The 20,570-nt window shown below is 28.2% G+C and overlaps 2 pseudogenes; both read right to left on the bottom strand.

The window, feature by feature from the left end:
• Positions 1-15,219: 15,219 nt before the first annotated feature.
• Positions 15,220-18,121, bottom strand: LOC127247364 (E3 ubiquitin protein ligase DRIP2-like; annotated as a pseudogene).
• Positions 18,122-18,644: 523 nt separating this feature from the next.
• Positions 18,645-19,736, bottom strand: LOC127247363 (katanin p80 WD40 repeat-containing subunit B1 homolog KTN80.2-like; annotated as a pseudogene).
• Between the last annotated feature and the right edge of the window lie 834 nt (positions 19,737-20,570).

Below are 20,570 nucleotides of genomic sequence, written 5' to 3'. Positions count from 1 at the left end.
TTCACTGTTTTAGTTCTTCGGCGCCGGAGATGCCCGCGTGGCTCGCCGGAGGTGACGTGTCCGCCAGGTGTCGCTGACCTGGCGGACACGTGGATTTTTTTATTTTTTATTTTTTTTAAAAAACTTATTTTTAATTTATTTTAAATTTTATTTGTATTTTTTTATTTAGTCCAATTAAAAAATAAAAAAAAATAAATAAAAAATAAATCCACGTGTTCACCAGGTGTCGCTGACCTGGCGGACACATCACCTCCGGCGAGCCACGCGGGCGTCTCCGGCGCCGGAGGACTAAAACAGTGAAAAATTTTCACTTATAGGACTAGTTTGCGGCAGGCTGACTAAAATGATAAAAGGATCCAGTTACGGGACTAAAAATACAGTTTATCTATATTTTTAAAACTCCGTCTAAAAAATAAATAGATAAATATGGAATAAAGAGAGTATATTTTAAAAATATTTATAGGTTTATTAAATGTTATTATTGTTACTAAAAATAATAAATGGTTTATATATTTATTTTTGTTAGTATCACATTCAATATGCTAATATATATTTTGAAAATAATTTGCAAAATTATTGAATAGTTGTTATAATTAGAAATAATAAGTATGAATATTATTAAAATTATAAATATTCAATAATAATTGATAAATATATTCAAATACTTTATTATTCATATGTATTTCTATTTCGTCCATTTTAAGTAAATTTTCCATATTATAGTAATAGTGATATATCTTACATTAATATATATTTTTTATTTTTTTAATATAAATTACATATATTATAAAATATAGGGTAAATCGTTTTTTTTCCCATAACTGACACCCTTATCATTTTAGTCTCGTAAGTGGAGCATGTCGCAAATTAGTCCCATAAGTGGAAAATTTTCGTTGTTTTAGTCCTCCGGCACCGGAGACGCCCACGAAGCTCGCCAGAAGCCACGTGTCTGCCAGGTGTCCCGCCAGGTCAGCGACACCTCGCGGACACATGAATTTTATTTTATTTTTTAATTTTTTAATTTTTTTTAGTTGGACCAAATGAATAAAATTTAAAATAAATTTAAAATAATTTTTAAAAAAAATAAAAATAAAAATAAAAAATAAAATCCACGTGTCCGCCAGGTGTCGTTGACCTGACAGACACATGGCCTCCGGCAAGCCACGCGGGCGTCTCCGACGCCGAATGACTAAAACAGCAAAATTTTTTTACTTATAGGACAAGTTTGCGACAGACTCCACTTACAAGACTAAAGTGATAAAGAGATCCAATTTCGAGACTAAAAAAACGGTTTACCCTAAAATATAAAATAGAAAATACAAAGATAAAAAATATCAAATTTGGTTTTTTGTTCACACACATTTATTTATCAATAAAATATTATTATTTTTAAGTTACTAAAAATAATAAAATGATACATATAATGAGGTGAAAAAAAATAATATTTATACTATTACTTTGCCAATTTAAATTAAGTATGTTCTTATAAATATCTAATGATAATATATATATATATATATTGCTATTATAGGTATTTATTTGCCAACTATCATTTAAAATAATTTTGTTATTTAGATGGGGCATAAAATGATGGATATAAAATTTCAAGCTATTGATTTTTCTCTTAAAATACAATATGTAGTATTTTCTATTTTTTAATTATTTTTAATTATTATTATTTTTTTATCATAGTGACTCTTATGATTTTTAACTTATTTAAAATCAACATAAAACTATTGATAAAAAAATCTAAAGCATTTGTGTTTAGTCTATATTTTAAACACAAATTATATTATTTAGTTTGTATGATTTTAAAAAGTGCATTATTTCTTCTAGCAATCAAATCAAAATTTTATTTAAACTATTTTTTTTTAAAAAAAATTAATTTCAAATCAAAATAAAAAAACTCAATTATTCTCTTATAATACAAAATATATAATGTTATTTTTTTGGATCAATTGCAAATTCTATAATTTTTAACTTATTTAATAATTAATTATTTTATCTTTTATTTCTTATCAATTTATATTTATAATAAAAATTCTTAATTTAACAACAACTATAAATTTATAAAATGTGATTTTATTTAATTTTCTTTTTGTTTTTTAGATATATATAATACTATTAGAAAGATAAGTATATTGAAAAGATAAATCAAATTTTCATTAGATAAAATTTAAAAAAATAAATATTTTGAAAAAAAAAATCAAACTAATTGAATGAATTAAAACGACGTTAAAAATATATAGTTTGTTTAGTTACATTATCAATAATTAAATTTGATTATTCATCTAAAATAACATACTTTCACTATCCTATTAAAAGATAATAATATTTTAATTTTTATTTATCACAATATCAAATATTCGGTTCAAATGATATATTATCTCATTTTACTATTTTTGTCCGTCTCAAATTAGTTCTTCAATTAATATGTTTCTAAATTACTCTAAAATATGCATCATTTGAATTTGAGGAGAATATTATTATTTTTTTTAAAGTATAAACCCCATCATATATTATAAATATATTCACATTTATAGTTATTTATATTAGTAATCTTATATAAAATTATAATATATGGGCAATATATATGAATTTGTTCGCTTTTTTCTTTTTGGATGAATATATTTTTATTTTAGATATGATAAATTATGTTGTTGATATAAAAAATAATATAATTTTAAATTATTGACCTTTTGTGAATGAATAAAGTATATATATTATATATTTTCTTAATATGTATATTAAAGTTTTAAATATTATTTAGGAAAAATTGTTCCATCCACAAACAAAGGGAAAAAACTCATAGTATTTATAGAATAAATATATATATTTTTAAAAATATTAAATCATATATTTATTATTTTATTTAATATATTGCATTCAACTCTCTTCTAATTCATCATTTGAAAATACAGTTTTTATATTTATTCAGTGAATCTCAAGATTATAAATGTAATCGAGAGAAGAAGCTGAATGAATTTTATCCTTGGTGAATATATGTCGACGAAATCAAATATTTCGATTTTTCTAAAGCATTTTACTATAAGCCGGGCTTTATATTTTTAACAATAAATCCATCAACTTTGAATTTTCTTTTCAAAATTCGTTTACGCCCCAGTGGTTTACAATATTTGGATAAATAAAAAACACCAAGTGTTATTCTATGTAATTTAATTTATTTCATTGTCTATACTTCTTTCCCGAAAGAAAAGAAAAAAAAAACACCAGAATTAGAAAGTGCTTCGTTATCGATGTTGGATCATTATCCAACATGTACATAAAAAATCAGACCAAAAGCTTTCTCTACTTTTATTCTTTTGCTATATTTAAGTTCTATAAATTTTTTCATCAGGATTGTTAGCCATTTAATTTATTTTTTTTCACCTTGTAAATCTTCATCTAAGGATTATGAATTGATCTGATTATTTTCTTACATGAGTAGATATTTTCAAAGAATATTGCATTTTTTATTTTCAAATTTTTCTTTACTCAAGAATGTTTAATTATGAACTGCAAAATAATATATACTACCATTTAGGGCGTATTCAATAAAAATACAATCTACGGCCTTTGGGCCTATAGCAATTTTCTTAAGAGGCAAAACTTTTTATTTTTGTTAGACACCCTCACAATTTGAAGTATTTATAAGTAGGCTTATCGTCTTTTCATGATTAGTAAAAGGTCACATCATTACCCTTAAATATAATATTTTTAGAATGTAATTTGCAGTTAGTATTACTTTTTTCCATAAATTTTGAGACAATCTTAAACTGATCAACAAGACTTTTATAATTTTTTTAGTGTTCGATTCATACGTTCTGCAATGTCTTTTGATTGAAATGGATACGAAGTTGTTGTCTTAAATTATACCACTTTCATTGCATATTTTTCAAAATAGTGCTACATACTCATCATTTCTATCACTTCAAATAATTTTAATTTTACATTTAAGGTGATTTTAAAAAATTCTCTAACACCGAGTCGCCGCGTAGCAAGCGGTGCCGAAGTTGATCAATAGAAACTGTGTAGTTTAATTTATATTTTGTCACCAATTCAAGGATTTGGGGGAGGGGGGAGAGGGAGAGAGATTTGGACATTCAACTAAAGCGATTGAAATAAGAAATTAAAATTAAAATTAGATTTTAAAGAGATTAAATTGTAGCCTAACGAGTGAATAAGAAATCAGATCTAAGATTCGATCATCGAATTTCAATAATCTTGTTATTCAATTGATAAATTGGTTATAGACATTAGATACGATCATAACGCTAAATTTTTTCTTACTTTATTGGCAGTAATTGTACGACCGATTAGCCACATCCCTAATCAAAGAAATAATTTAGGACCAATTATAAATTAATTTCCTCAATCGAAAATAGCACGTGAAAAACTCAATTCAAATATTCAATCAATTACGAAAAGATTAAGTTATTTGATTATACAATTCCTAGGCTAAGTTTGTCAACTAATTTACTATTTCATCAAACATGTGCACAATTACGGATGCAAACATTCGATTGACAGATGATTGTTAAACCAATCTAAAATCTGACATTGATGAAAAATTAAGTAAAACAATTGTACGCATGAATCACATAAATTATACAAATACCAATTTAATAAGTAAGATTCAATTTAAATCAAAACATAATCTCACAAATTCAAATCTGAAACCTAAATTCAACATTTGGACTACAAAGTAAATGAAAGCAATAAAATAAAGATAATGATATCTCCTTGTGGCTATTTCTTTCCTCCAACTTAGGCTATGAAGTGTGAGGGTATGCTGTGATACTTTAGTCCAATGTTTTGCTCCGTTTTTTTTTTTTTTTATTTTTTTAATAGATGATCGGGTTTTCAATTGTGCTTTTATTCACTCCCTCTCAATCATCACGCTTACAATTACACCTTAATCTCCATAATCAATCACTTTCCTTGATATACAAGCTTAAATCAAGTATTTCTGTAATTCTTTGACAAAAAATACAGCATGGCCGTGAATTACTGTATTCCTTTGCACTAATCAATAACATGCCAAAAATAAGTAGAAATATATCCAAAAATTTTAATTATATTTTATAATTTATCTATAAAAATATAGGATAATATATAATTTATCACTTATATTTTTTCAAGGGCATCCTATAACTATTTCGCACATTTTACAACATACATAATAAAAATTGTTAGGAAGACTACATAATTCGGTGTTTCTTGCCACGTAGTCTCTGTGAACCCAAAAATTCATAGTTCATCTGTATGGTAATCTATATTGGATTTCGAAGTTATTGGGCCATCTTGCAACACAAACATAGAGAATCCAATCAATGTGAGGTAGGATATTATTTTCTCATGCCAACTCTTCTATCCTGGTAAATGGCTAGAGGACTGGCACATGAGGCGTCATACATGACCGAACGTAAGACCGACTGGTTGGGCCACAAAAGCAGCGGAGGGAGCAACCACAAACTCAAGAAAACCCCTAAAATACCATAGAAAGAACCTATTAAAAAAAAAAACAAGATCGGACGGATTGGAGATCAAACCAATGGCAGTTTGGGCGATGGTGACTGTGCTGAAAAAAGATAGACTAGTGGAAGTTGGAATGGCAATAGAGGCTTAAGGAGTAACCTTTGCAAGAAAGTCTCTGGTCGGTGACACGATGAGGAATGACTAATGAGGATGGGGGCAGTATCGATTGAATCGGAAATTTTATCAACATTATATAATTAAAAATAATATATTTAGTCAATTTATTCAAAATATTATTGAAAATTCTGACACTATTTGTTAACAATTTTTCTCAAAAAATGTCACCTTTGCATTTTTTAATGACAAGATTTTCTATAAATATTATAAAAAATAATAATATATGCACAATATACATCATATTTGTACTTAATTTACTTATAAAAATTCAACAGTTTATTACAAAATGTTATTCCCTCTATCCCAATTAATTTGTCTCCTTTAGCTTAGGGGCGAAATTTTAGGTATTGTGTAATTAATGAGTAATTAATAAGTGTTTTAGTAAAAATAATTATAATTTAATAAAAAAAATAATTATGTGGAACAGACGTAAATAAAAATAGTGAACAAATTAAGTGGGACGAACAAAGTATTATTTTTATAGTAAAGATATAATTTTTCATATTTAACATAAAAAAAATATGAAAATCTAAAAATACAAAATGATTATACTACACATTGTTTCCTTTTTCTTTTATTTTTTTAAAAAAAAAAAAAAAAACAAAAAAACTCATATGTCTAGTACGACCGGGCGAAACAAAAAAAAAAGAAAGAAGTTAAGGGTGTGTTTTTTTCGGTGATTTTTCTAAAATTTTCACTATTTATCAATTTTTTTATTTTTTAAAAATATCAAATTAAAAATCTATTTTTTATCTTTTATATTATACTAAAACTAATTTTATACTCCTTCCGTCCCTAACAATCTATCTATTTTGGTCCGTTCTATAACAAAATATTCATTTTTTTTAAAAATGTTATTATCTACTTAACATTACAAATACCCTTCCAATTTACAATATATTACACAAATGTCATTACCTTTATATCATACAATACTAATATGGTTAATTTAGTCTTTTTACCTTTATTTCTCCTGTAGACACTAAAAATATATGTCTAAAATCAATAAGATATCATATATTTTGGAAGAAAATAAAATTTCAATAAAATAAATATATGGTATTTAATTATGCACATATGTTAATTTTTGTACAATAAATATCAACCATTAATGCAAAAATATGCTTAAAATGAAAGATATCGTACAAATATTATGTGCATAAATAGAGCCATAATAAATTTGGTAGCAAAATAAATTAATCTTGTTAATAAAGGAAGTATATAAATTAATATCTTCAAAAAAAGACAATGATACGAAGATTTTGGCGAGAAAGGAAGGTGCACAATCAAATCCGTTAAGAATGGAAAACAACATCTGATGGAAAAGGAAAGCTTATAAAATCTTTCCATACACGTGGCACCATTCAAAAAGGAAGCTGAGGCCACCTCTCCTCTATAAATAGGAGTCATGGCCAATTCATTTGGGACACCGAAGTTTCATCGAGGATTCAAACAAAGGGGTAAGTCTCTAGACTCTCTCTGTATTGTTCTTTATGTTTTTCGTGTCCTTCGAAGCGTTCTTCGTCGAAATTCACTAATTTGGACAAATGCTCCAATATGGTTGACGAATCGATAAAGTTAACGTTCTTCGTCGTATGTCCAAGCTGGAGGAAGGATCAAAGCTCTCAAAGCCGTTGAGGAATTTTTCCAAGCCAATGGAAGGTCTTCAAAGTTCCTCTCAAAGCTTCAAGATGTTCATCACATTCTTCACAAAAGCATCAACTCGGTCCTCTTCGATCCAAAAGTCAAAGGGACATGCCACCAAAAGCGTTATGGAGCATCAAATCCACCTTCTCAAAAGATCAAAGGTGTAGATCGTTTAAAGAGGACATCAAATCCAAGGCTTAGAATCAAATCACCCGCATGGAGACCAAAGCCCTCTAAAAGCGGCAAAGACAAATCAAAGATCAAAGCTGCGGATCGTCCAAAGAAGACATCAAATCCAAAGTTGAGGATCAAATCGCCCACACAGAGACCGAAGCTCTCCAAAAGGCAAAAAAGGCAAATCAAAGATCAAAGCTGCGGATCGTCGAAAGAAGACATCAAATCCAAAGCTGAGGATCAAATCGCCAACACGGAGACCAAAGTCCTCCAAAGGCGGCAAAGCAAAATCAAAGATCAAAGCCTCGGATCGTCTAAAAAAGGACATCAAATCTAAAGCCGACGATCAAATCGCCCGCACGGAGACCAAAGCTCTCCAAAAGTCGGCAAAGTCAAACCGAAGACCAAACCTCTTCGGATCAAAGAAGCTATCGAAAACTAAGTTGGAAAACAAATCGACTCGGAAGGAGAATCAAAGGACCCATTTAGAGAATAAGACTCGCTTTAAATTCAAATCAAATATAATTTGTACAAATTTTGTGTTTATTAAAAATAACACAATTTTTTGTCCACATCTACTCTATCCCAATATATACTAATATTTCTAAAATTTCGTGCAAAAAATAAATAGATATATAGATATAGGACGAAAGGGAGTATTTAAAATATTACATTAATATCTGTTTATATCATGTCATACTACAGTTTCAATTCAAAATTATCACTATTCAAATTTCAACTAAAAATCCAAATATCCAAACAAACGTAACCTTAGTCTAGGGTGTACCTGCGGGATTAATCACTGCCATTAAGCAATAGTTAATAGTACAGTCTACAGATAAACGATTAAAACGTGTGCAAGAAAGTCAAAAGGTTATAGGTGTTACGGAACTATATTTTAATTTAAATATATATGGAGTACTATTTTATATTTCTTGTTGTAAAAATTATGTTACTCCATTTTTCTTTTCCTTTTTACTTTCGGTGGTAGCTAGTAAACAATTTTATTCACTCAATTTTATGTTTTTTTTTTTTTCAACAAATAATAATAAATTTGTTATTTTTTTTTATATATCAGTCACTTTTTTGTCAAATTTTTTATAATATTTCATTTTTTTTTATCAATTTCATTTTAATACTCCCTCCGTCCCAGAAATAAGTATCCATTTGTTTTTTGCACTTACTTTTAGAAATATTAGTATTATATTGAGATATAGTAGGAATAAAGTAGAAATGACCAAAATAACCTTATTAGTATGTGTGATATAAAAGTAATGATATTTGTGTAATATATTGTAAGTTATAAGGGTATTTGTAATGTTAGGTAGATAGTACAGTTACTAAAAGAGAAAATAGATACTTTGTTATGGGACGGACTAAAATGAAAAAATGGATACTTTGTTATGAGACGGAATGAATATTAAAATATTATTATTTCCATCTTAAAAGAGTTTTATTTATTTTTTTGCATATATATTTTTTAATATTAGCATTATATTGATTTCTACTAAAAAGACAAAAATATTCATATTAATATTGTGTAATATAAAAGAAAAAGTATTGTCATTTATGTAATACTCCATCCGTCCCATATCTATATATCCATTTATTCTTTACACGAAGTTTTAGAAATATTAGTATTATATTAAGATAAAATAGAAATAAATGTAAAAAGACTAAATTAACATATGACATAAATGTAATGATATTTGTGTAAGATATTGTAAATTAGAAGGGTATTTGTAATGTTAAGTAAATAGTACAATTACTAAAAAATGAAATGGATACGGACGGACCAAAATGAAAAAATAGATAGATTATTAAGGGATAGAGGAATTATATATTATAATTGTAAAAATATTTATTATATTAAGTATGTAGTACAATTACTATATTATAAAAAAATATCCTTATTTTAAGACGGACAAAAATCAAAAATAATACATTAAAAACGAAATGAGTATTATTTTTTAATTTATATGATCAAATAAATTTACATCATTTTTTTAGACGGAAAAAATATATATTATATAATAAATATAATAATATTCTCCCGCCATCTCGGGAAAGATTGAGCCTTTTGCTTAACTACAGGAATTAAGCCTTTTGCTTATTTTTAGGTATGATAAAATAGCTATTTAAGTAGTGAGAATTAGTTATTTAATATTAAAAGAAATTCAAAATATGTTATTAAATATTTTTAACATTATATTTCAATAAAATATATAATATAAATATTATTTTGTAGAGAATAAAATTATATATAATACAAATAAATAATATATATTTATTTATCGTTACTATAAAATAGTTTTATAAAAAAACTAAAGAGTATTATAGGTAAATAAAAATAGTTGTTAATTGATGAGAGATAGAAATAAAAGGATTTTGAGTGAGTCTTCGTTTAATATATTAGAAATCTAATTAAATTAATTTATATTTTTAAATGTGTTTAAAATTTATAATTTTACTAAAAATTTATCATATTTTGTATAACGGATAGAAAATAAAAAAAGATCATATATATATATAAATGAGGAAACGGAGAGTGTATTATATATAAATATGTGTATATGCATAATATAAATTTGTATGCACGAATGAGTGGACTTTAATAAAACATGGAAGATTTTATATATATATATATATAGCAATGATTTCATGAGTATTTTTGTTTAGACAAAAAAATTTGAAGTTTGTAAGAATTAAATATAATAAAAATTTAAAGAATTTTTAAAATAATGAAAAGAAAATTATGTTTAATGATAATCACCTTTTTTTCCGATGAATTGATTTTTTTGTGGTACGAGAAACTGTTTTGGTAATATAAAAATAATATTTTGCTTTGAATGATTTCTTTTTTACGAGTGGATAATATCTATTATATTAATGTGTGTCTATTTGTATTTTTTAATAATAGTTATGAAGAATTGCTTTATTTAAAAATGCTTTGAGAACATACTGTTTGTTTGTTTAGTATTTTAATTTGAGATTTTTTTTTTATTATTTTTGTAAGGAATTAAAATAATATTGATAATATAAAAAATAATATTTTGTATTTAATTATTGATTTTTGTAAGAAAATAAATATAAATATTATCTAGTGTCCGTCTCAACTAAAAGTACACTTTTATCATTTTCTTTTGTTTTACTAAAAGAAAATTATCCTTCCATCTGACTCTAAACGTCTCATTTACCTTTTGCGTAATTATATTTAACATTAAAAATATTCTTATATCTGTATAATATTTTGCACAAATGTCATCGTAATAGTATTATAATACACTAATAGAAATATTTTTGTCATTTTCCCTTAATTTGTATTACGTTTTGATTTAGTAATCAATATTCACATATCAACACGCTAAAAGTAAATGGGACACCCTTAAAGCCTGACAGAGGTAATATCTATTTTTTAATACAGTAAAAATATTTTATATATAAATACCAAAATACTTTTACTTTTACACAAATTACAAAACTATAGTTAGTTTATTTGTATTTTGTAACGGCAAAAATGTCAAATTATCTTACACACTACTAGTAATCAAAACCTCTACAGCGTTACTTCATTTAGCACTATTTTATAGTACTAATAGCACATAATTCATATTCAATTTTGATGATTTATAAAAAAAAACATTATATAGTTAACGTTCATTAGTACTATACGATGAAAATTAACTTAAAATATATTTAGAAAATTTAATCAATTATCACTATCAGAAAATACGTCTTTTGCTTTAAAAATTATTTCGAAACCACTCTCATTATATTTATTGTTTTTAATTCTAGTGTGATTTAATTCATATATAATGAATCAACAACCCCAATTGTTGTTAAAACATTAAAAAGTAAAATCGTCATTTATTTTCTTCTCTCTCTTTTTTTTTTTTTTCATATTATTCTTCATTTTTCATTTTTCATTTTTATTTTACAAATAAAATTAGCATTTTTTTATTTTTATATTTCTTTAATCAATTATTAATTTCTTCTTATTTGATCTATTTCTTCTCTTTATTTTATATCCTTCCTAATTCCTTTTAGACAGTTTTTAAAATTAATAAAAAAAAAATATCAATTCAACCATTTTATAGTAATTTTTTTTTTTTATATATAAAACATTACTTAATATACAAATAATCAACATATCAATATGTAAAATTATTAATATCATATATATATATACACACAAATAGCACATTAGTACTAAGAGCATCCGTTATAATTACCTTCTCCATTGTCTTTCCCGTTACCTTCTCAGTTTTTATTATAATAAGGTGTGTTACCTCTATTAGGAAATATAGTTAATACTAATTTATTACATTTATCAAGAACTCATTACCTCTATAAAAATAATAAATAAATAATTTTTTAATTTATTATAATTTAAAATTTATTATAATTTTAAGTTTAACAATAATTTATTTATACAAATACAAATTCAAATTTATTTTAAAAAATCACGACTCACCTATATATTTTTCAATATTTTTTTATATATCCAATTTTAATATTTAATCTATTTTCAATTAGTTCTTTAACAAAATTATCGAAAACTAAAAATTATTCCGAAAATATATGAATCCAAGTTTATTTCAATCATTCAGATTTTTAAATGCCACAAAACTTATAAATTTCAAATAATTTTAATATTTCATAATATAAAAATTTATATACTATTATTATAGTTTATATAAATTAATATTTTAAAAATAAAATATAATATTAAATAATACAGATTATTTATATATTATTAGATAATAAAAATATATAATTATGATGAATTTAATAAAATTATTAATTTAATAGGTAAAAGTGATGATGAAGAAGTAACTAGAATGTTGACGTGGATATGATGGGGATGAGGGAAATAAAAAAAAACGTAATGCAGCAAACACAGTGACGATAACGGAAGCTCTAATAAGAGTATTTAGCAACACATATAAATACAAATATCATATAGTTAATATACTGCTTTGTAAAATAATTTAAAACTTTAGACATTTTTATTTATGTAGATACTAATAGCACACAATTCATATTCAATTATTATGATTTATAAAAATGAACATTATAGTTAATGTTCATTTAGTACTATATATTGAAAATAACTTAAAATATATTTAAAAAATTAATTATCACTATCAGAAAATATGTCTTTTGCTTCGGAAATTATCTCGAAATCACTCTCATTATATTTATTGTTTTTAACTCTAGTGTGATTTTTTAGATATAATTCCATTTTTTTTAAAAAAAAGAATTAGCTTTACAATTTTGCTCTAATTTGAAAAAAAATTATTTTATAAATTATATTTACAATGATAAAAGAGAAACATTATACTACTTTAGGAAGAATACCATTTACATATGACGTCATTATATTTAATATTAAAAATATTTTTATATTTGTATAATTTATTCCACCAATATTATTATTGTATTTATATTATAAAAAAATTAATATAACTAGTTTTTTCATGTTCTTTTAATCTATAGTATTTATTAATATATAATAATTATTTCAAAAATCTATATACAAAAAACCAATAATATCGTTTTTTTAGGATAGAGGTAGTATATAAATTAAGAAATATTAAAACTTCAAATTATAAAGAATAACAAAACAAATTAAGATAATAATAATAATATTATAAGAATGTATATAAATAAAAAAAATAAAATAGATAGAATCGTGCAGATTAAAAATACTAGTACATAAATTAATGATGCAATAAAACTAAAGAAAGAATGGAGACAATCATAATTTGTGTATTTGGATCGTATGCCGTTGAACACAATATTACATAGTACAATAATAGACCCCTAAATTGACTATTTCCATCTAAAAAATAAAGAAATTTTATTTATGGATAAACTGTTTTTTTAGTCCCGTAACTGAACTCTTATCATTTTAGTCCCGTAAGTGGAGCCTGTCGCAAATTAGTTCCATAAGTGAAAAATTTTCGCTGTTTTAATCCTTCGGCGCCGGAGACGCCCGCGTGGCTCGCCGGAGGTGACGTGTCCGCCAGATGTCCCGCCAGATATCTGGCGGGCACGTGGATTTATTTATTTTTTTTATTTTTTTTATTTTTTTAAAATTAAATCAAATTAAAAAATTGAAAATATATAAATAAAATTAAAAATAAATTAAAAATAAGTTTAAAAAAATAAAAAATAAAAAAAAAAAGCCAGGTGTCGCTGACCTGGCGGACACATCACCTCCGGCGAGCCACGCGGGCGCATCCGGCGCCGGAGGACTAAAATAACGAAAAGTTTTCACTTATGAGACTAATTTGTGACATGCTCCACTTACAAGACTAAAATAATAAAGGAGTCCAGTTAAGGGACTAAAAAAACAGTTTTCCCTTTAATTATTGTATTCAATAGTCAAACGTATTAAAGAGCAATATACAATAGACCGACCAAATAATGAATAAACTGCGTGTTTAGTTTGATTTTTTCAAGGTTTGTCATTATTTTTTTTTTCTTTGTAAAATATTAAATTAAATTATTATTTTATTATTTTATATTATGCCAAACACCTCTTTAACTTCAAATTTTTTAGTATTCAAAATCCAAATTCCAAAACAAACAGACATATATACTTGAATAGCATTTTTTTACAATATGCTCTTATACATAGAATATAATTGCCTTAATACTATGCTCCATCCGTTCTAATACAATAGTCTTATTTACTATTTTTGTCCATCCTAAAATAATAATTTTATTTTCATAAATAACTATATTACTATATAGCTAATTTTACTATTTCATTATTATTATACAATTGTCACTGCCTTTTATACTAATACACTCACAAGGGCAAAAATGTCTTTTACCTATACTTTTTACCCACTATAAATATAATATCAATATTCCTTAAATCTCGTGCCTAACACAACCAAAACTATAATTTCGGGACGGAGAGAGCATAATACTCCTTCCGTACTAATTTAAATTATCATTTTCATTTATTCTATTAAAAGTATCCATTTTTTATTCAGAAAAAATAATTATATACTAATATTAAAGTATCATTTAATTTTTATTTAAAAATTAAAAAAAAAAATCAAAGAACAAAAATATTAAAACCTTTTATTCTTTTCCACTAATTAATAAAATACTATTATTTTTTAATATATTATAAAATTTCAAAAGACCATGTTTTTTTTCAATTGGGTACGGATGGAGTAGCTTTCATTATTCTAATAGCTCTTATACATTAATTAAATAATGTATTTATTGCGATTTTCATTAGGTTAATAAAATAAAAACGTGGTATGTTTAAAATGATATTGGCAATACAACGACATGTATGCAATAATTTAGCCAAACCCTCGAACTTATATAATTCAATACATCCATATTGTTGGGACTTGACCAACTCAACACTAGTATGATATTGTCCGTTTTGGGTTGAGTTCACACGAATTTATTTTTGGATATTCTCTTAAAGGCCTCGTACTAGTGGAGTTCACTTGAGACTTATAAAGTGTGAAATTTTCTTCACAATTTACAATGTGGGACTTGGGTTTGCACCCCAACAATCCTCCTCTCAAACCAAAGACCAACCAATGGGTCTTCCCTGCTTACCTTGTACCGCCTATCACAAAGGGACCCGCTGCCTGACCAACTACCGACCCAACGCCACCAGAAGACTTTCGACACAAGGCACATCCGCAGGTCACGAGAGTGAGCCCATCATCGCCACCGATGCCCAATGCCACCCAATCCACTTCACCATCTAACCGGGCTCTGATACCATTTGGTCTCCATTTGCATCACAAAGTCCTTGGCTGATGAATGAGCCAACTGTGGCTGAGATTCTCCTTGTTGGATTTTGGAGCCACAAATCCACTAGATTGCTCAACATCAACGTCGGGATCACTGGCTATCCCATGAATTTGATTTCAACATCGTCTTCATTTGTTAGATTTAATTTCATCTTGAGGTACTTTTTAATGAAAGGAACCGACACACTTCCTACTTTTATTCTTATTTAACTTACAGCAATTTGAGGCAAGGTTGGTCCATCTCCTTCCCTGAAAACACTATTACGGAATGTAGCGGTCATAAAGGTACAAAATGAACACAACAAGATTAAGCACTTGAGAGGAATTGTAAAAAGCTTACTGTTCTTTGGGGACCAGTGAAAACCGAATGGGATGGGTTTTGCGGTCAAGTTTAATGCTAGATGCATTAAGCACAAACTGAGGGGGAGCCCTGAATTCTCCATAATTTTTGTGCCTTCTTTTGACGAAATTTCCGCTTTTATTATTATTTTTTTTTTGCTTTTCTGATTCCGAAGGAAATTGGTCATTGCAGGCACTTTCATCTTGAACCTCAAATTTCTGCTTTTGTTCTTTATTCTTGGTTTCACTGGCAAGTAGTCCATCATTGTTTCATTGTTCTGTAGAGCTTCCGATTTAAGACCAGACCCTGTATGTTAATCTTTGAAGACTTGCTCCGGTTTGCTGCCTCAAGCAAACAATTTGAAGGTTTCCAAAGATCTAATTTCCCTTCACAGGCCTTGGATCCATTTTCCATACACTCATTGCACTTTGCTGATTATATGGCTCACCAGAAGCATAATTCTGCCTTGTACTCTGAGAAAATTTTTTTAGCATATTTGGCGAGCTAGAGCTCTCCGGATGGCCCTCAATGGACTCGTCTTCTTTTTTAACAAATTTCTCAATTGTAAAACAGAAACTCTTTACGCTTTTCTAGCAGTAGATTTTGATCTCCTTCCGGTCATTCCGCTGTGCGTTGATACTCTGGGAGTGCTGCTAACCACCAAGGATGAAAGGGATCTTTCCTTTCTCTTGGCAAGTAATGTAACAGGTGGAACAACTTCAGGGGTTTTTGCCCTTATCCTCTTCGAAGGAAAATTTTTGCTTTCACATCTTCTCCAGTGGAACACATCCTAGGTCAATGCTGCATATTGGGCAACATTCTATTTCCTTATCTGACAGCTTCTTGTAATTGCACTTCTTAGAAACTCTACTGGCATAAGTATTTCATTGCAACTGTATCCCTACACTTCTATTATATTAGTAGTCTCTCATGCGTGATAAATTAAGGTATTTAAAGCATCTTCTTCTAATCTATACACCAAAGCTCGTGAAAGCTTCAATATGTTGTGTCCTAGCCAAAGGTTTTCTATAAAAGAAGAGGAACTCAAATTTCAGTCAACAATCAGTTCACATGGACACTTTCAAAACGGATCAAATTCAAATTATTAACAAAAATTCAGAAAGACCAACAAAGTCACACAAACACCATGTTGTGTTTTTGTATAGTAAAACTTGATTTTAACAAGAAACAATACAACTAAACTTTAAAACTCTTATATTGAATCGAACCAAAAAATAAAGCACAAGAACAATAAAGCGAAGTTCGGCTCAACCCTTGGCACAACCCTAGAACATATATTGGACGTGTGGAAAGGAAACACAGGCACCAACTCTACCTAGAACAGCCTCGACTAACCGATTTAAGTCCCGCACATCCAAACCCTAACCACAATCACTCGCACAGTGAACCTTCGCCGATACATGAATGAAATCACACAAATCTCTCACTCTTACCCGAGGAAACACTCGCCCAAAAAACATAGAGTAAAAACCCCACACAAACTCCTCAATCGATTGCATACAATATTGAGAGGAAGAAGACGATGAGTAAAGAAGAGAAATTTCGATTTGATGACTCGATGATTAATCAATTTGGAGAGCAGCCCCTCAGACTAGATCTTCAACACTTAGATCGGTTAGTGGATTGGGCCAAGGAACTGGGCCATGGCTTCTCACATTGGGCTTTAATATACAAATGCCTCATTACAAATCATAGGCCAAAACCCAACAAACTCTCCACCTTTTGGGCATGATAAAATGAGGGGCGTCTATGGAGATCATCACAGCGACATGTGCTAGAACAAAAAGTTAGTATTTACTTTAAAAAACCAAATACAAGAAACAACATACTAGAAAACAGTAAACAACTAACCATAATCGAAATTTAAAATTCTTAAGCATGAATCAAATTTCAAAACAGGCAAAGGCTTTGTCCCCATGTCAGCGGGGTTAAATTGTGAAGGTATCTTTTCAAGTTTTATAAAACCTTTTGCAACTATATCTCGAATAAAATGGAATCTAACATCAATATGTTTGGTTCTATCGTGAAAAATGGGGTTTTTGCATAATTGAATACCTGATTGACTGTTAGAAAATACCTGTACCTCACATTTCAAGTATCCGATTTCTGTCAGCAAACTTTTGAGCCATAAAGCTTCTTTAATCTCCTTTGTCACAGCAATGTATTCAGATTCGGTAGTCGACAGCGCAACTATATGTTGCAACTGTGACTTCCAACTCACACAATAACCACACAATGTAAACACATAAGATGTAGTTGGTTTTCTACTATCCCTATCATTGACATAGTTAGAATCCACATATCCTTCAAGGATCACACCTTCACTACAATGTTTATACATTAGTCCCAAGTTACTTGTACCACATAAGTAACGTAAAAGCCATTTTAATGCGACCCAATGTTCCTGCCCAGGATTAGCCATAAATCTACTGAAATAACTCACAACATATGCTATATCAGGTCTAGTAGAAACCATAAGATACATCACTGAACCTATTGCATTTGAATATGGGACATTAGTCATGAAAGCACGATCATAATCTATTTTAGGGGACTGATTCTTAGACAAACAAAAATGAGATGCAAGTGGAACATTAACAGCTTTAGAATTAAACATATTAAATCGTTGCATGCCCAATATTACTTTAGCATAATCTTTTATTTGTTCTATCTCTTTTAATATGCATGCCCAATATTACTTTAGCATCACCTAAGAATTTCATATCAAAACGATCACTCAAGCATGTATTAATTTGATCTATTATTTTAAGATATGGATTTATTAGTAACATATCATCCACATAGATCAAAAGAAAAACAGGCACACTTCCAACTATTTTAAAATAAAGACAGTGATCATAAGTACTCCTTTTGAAATTTAAAGATTTCATGCATTCATCAAATTTCAAATTCCATTGTCTAGGTGATTGCTTTAATCCATAAAGAGATTTTTTTTAATAAGCAAACAAAACCAGGTTTATTTTTGTCTACAAAGCCCTTGGGTTGTTTCATATATATATTTGTTCATCCAAATCACCATAAAGAAAAGCTGTTTTCATATCTTTATTATCACTATCTGGTGTTGTGGACTGCATATTTGATTTTAGCTTTGGATGATCTGTTCCTTTGTCTAGAAGATTTCCTTGAATATCACATTCCAACTTCGATTGTTGTGGAATCAATCTTGTGTTGTATGACTCTATTAGCGAAGCATCTGCTACCCAAAGAGCAACTGAGTTTTCGTAATATGCACCATCCAAAAGTTTTCCATCATGAATGCAAAGATCGCTAAGTGATGACTAGCCCATGTCGACAGAATCATGACAAATTATAGGTTCCCATGAGAAAACCTTTAAACTATCGTCTAGTCCACAAGAAATTGATTTTCCATATGGGTGGAAAACTATGGATTTTATTCCAGAAGCCTCACGTCTGGTAGATTCAATCATCTCAAATATCTTCAGATCCCAAAATTTCACAGTTTTGTCAGCCGAACCTGATGCTAAAAGAAACTCAAGAGGGTGAAATTCTAAGGACCGGATATGTCACTCATGAAACTTGAAATAATGCAACAACTTTCATGTAGTCAAGTCCCATACCTTTACAACATAATCTAATCCACCGGATACTACCCAACGACCATCAAGAGTGAATCTTATATTACTTATCCCTCGAGTCTGACCTTTATATGTGTGGATGCACCCTTTTTTTCTAATGTTCCATATCTTTAGATTGGTATCCATTGAGCCAGATGCAAAAAACTCGCCAAATGGGTGGAATTCAACAGAAGTGCAATAGGATATATGTCTAGTAAGAGTGCGAACCATCTTAGTTTCTTTCAAATCCCACAACTTTATGGCTCCAGAAGACGAGCCAATTACCACTAAAACCTCTCCTGAATCAAACGCTGCAGACTCAACTGGGCTAGTATGACCGCACAGACTCGCAAGAGATGTGGGTCTCCCAATGGACCAAAGGTTCACTTTTTGATCATCTCCACCTGTTATAAACACTCTATACTTCTTTTTCCCAAAGCTTAAATAATTTACACTCCCAGCATGCGCCACAAGTTCCTACAATTTATATCCACGGTTCGCCATTTCCTCCACCAAAATCACGCCGCTGTCGACTGTCGGTGCCTTGCCCCGAAACGGAGACCCAAAACCTCACTGAGGACGGAGGAGTACAACTCGAGAAACACAAATAATCCCTTTGTCTTATTGTTCTTGATGCATCTATGCATACAATTCGCGATAAAATGGCGAAGATTTCGAATCCAATCCAATCCAATCGACTCTCTCAAACGGTAAACCACCACAAAAAGGAAAGCTTTCAGCGCCGGAGAGATTTCGACAACGCTCTACAATATAATTATTTCATCCAAAACTCAATATATATATATATAGAAAAAAAAAATCCGCTATGGTAATCAACAACCCCTAGATGTTTCTTACTTAATTAATTCACAATGTCTATTTTGTACAACCTAATACTTCTCCACCGCATTTGTGTCATTATAAAAAAAAAAGGGAATTAGAAATAAATATATGATTATTTAAATATTTTACATAATGTTATCCACCAAAATTCATCTCGAGCCCAAATAACAATAGTCCAAGGAGAATGAGCAGTAGAGATAAAAATAGGACAAACCACTTGTCAGAGGCCTACCGTCTGACTTGGTCTGACTTATTTAGTAAAAGTGTTCAATTTAAGCTTACTTTAAAATCTATTTAATTAATTAGAATAAATTTAGGCTTTATAAACAGTCTTTTAGGCCTATTAGACCTGCCTATTTAAATACTCACTCTGTTTTTTAATAATCTATCTATTTTTCTATTTTGACCTGTCCCTTAATAAAATATTCATTTCATTTTTTTAGTAATTGTACTTTCTACTAACATTAAAAATATTTTTACAACTTACAATATATT

This window comes from Andrographis paniculata, unplaced genomic scaffold (genome assembly GCF_009805555.1).
Source record: "Andrographis paniculata isolate CXL003 unplaced genomic scaffold, ASM980555v1 Contig32END, whole genome shotgun sequence".
Lineage (NCBI taxonomy): Eukaryota > Viridiplantae > Streptophyta > Magnoliopsida > Lamiales > Acanthaceae > Andrographis > Andrographis paniculata.
The sequence above is the reverse complement of the archived record's forward strand: the minus strand, read 5'-3'. Positions and strand labels throughout refer to the sequence as shown.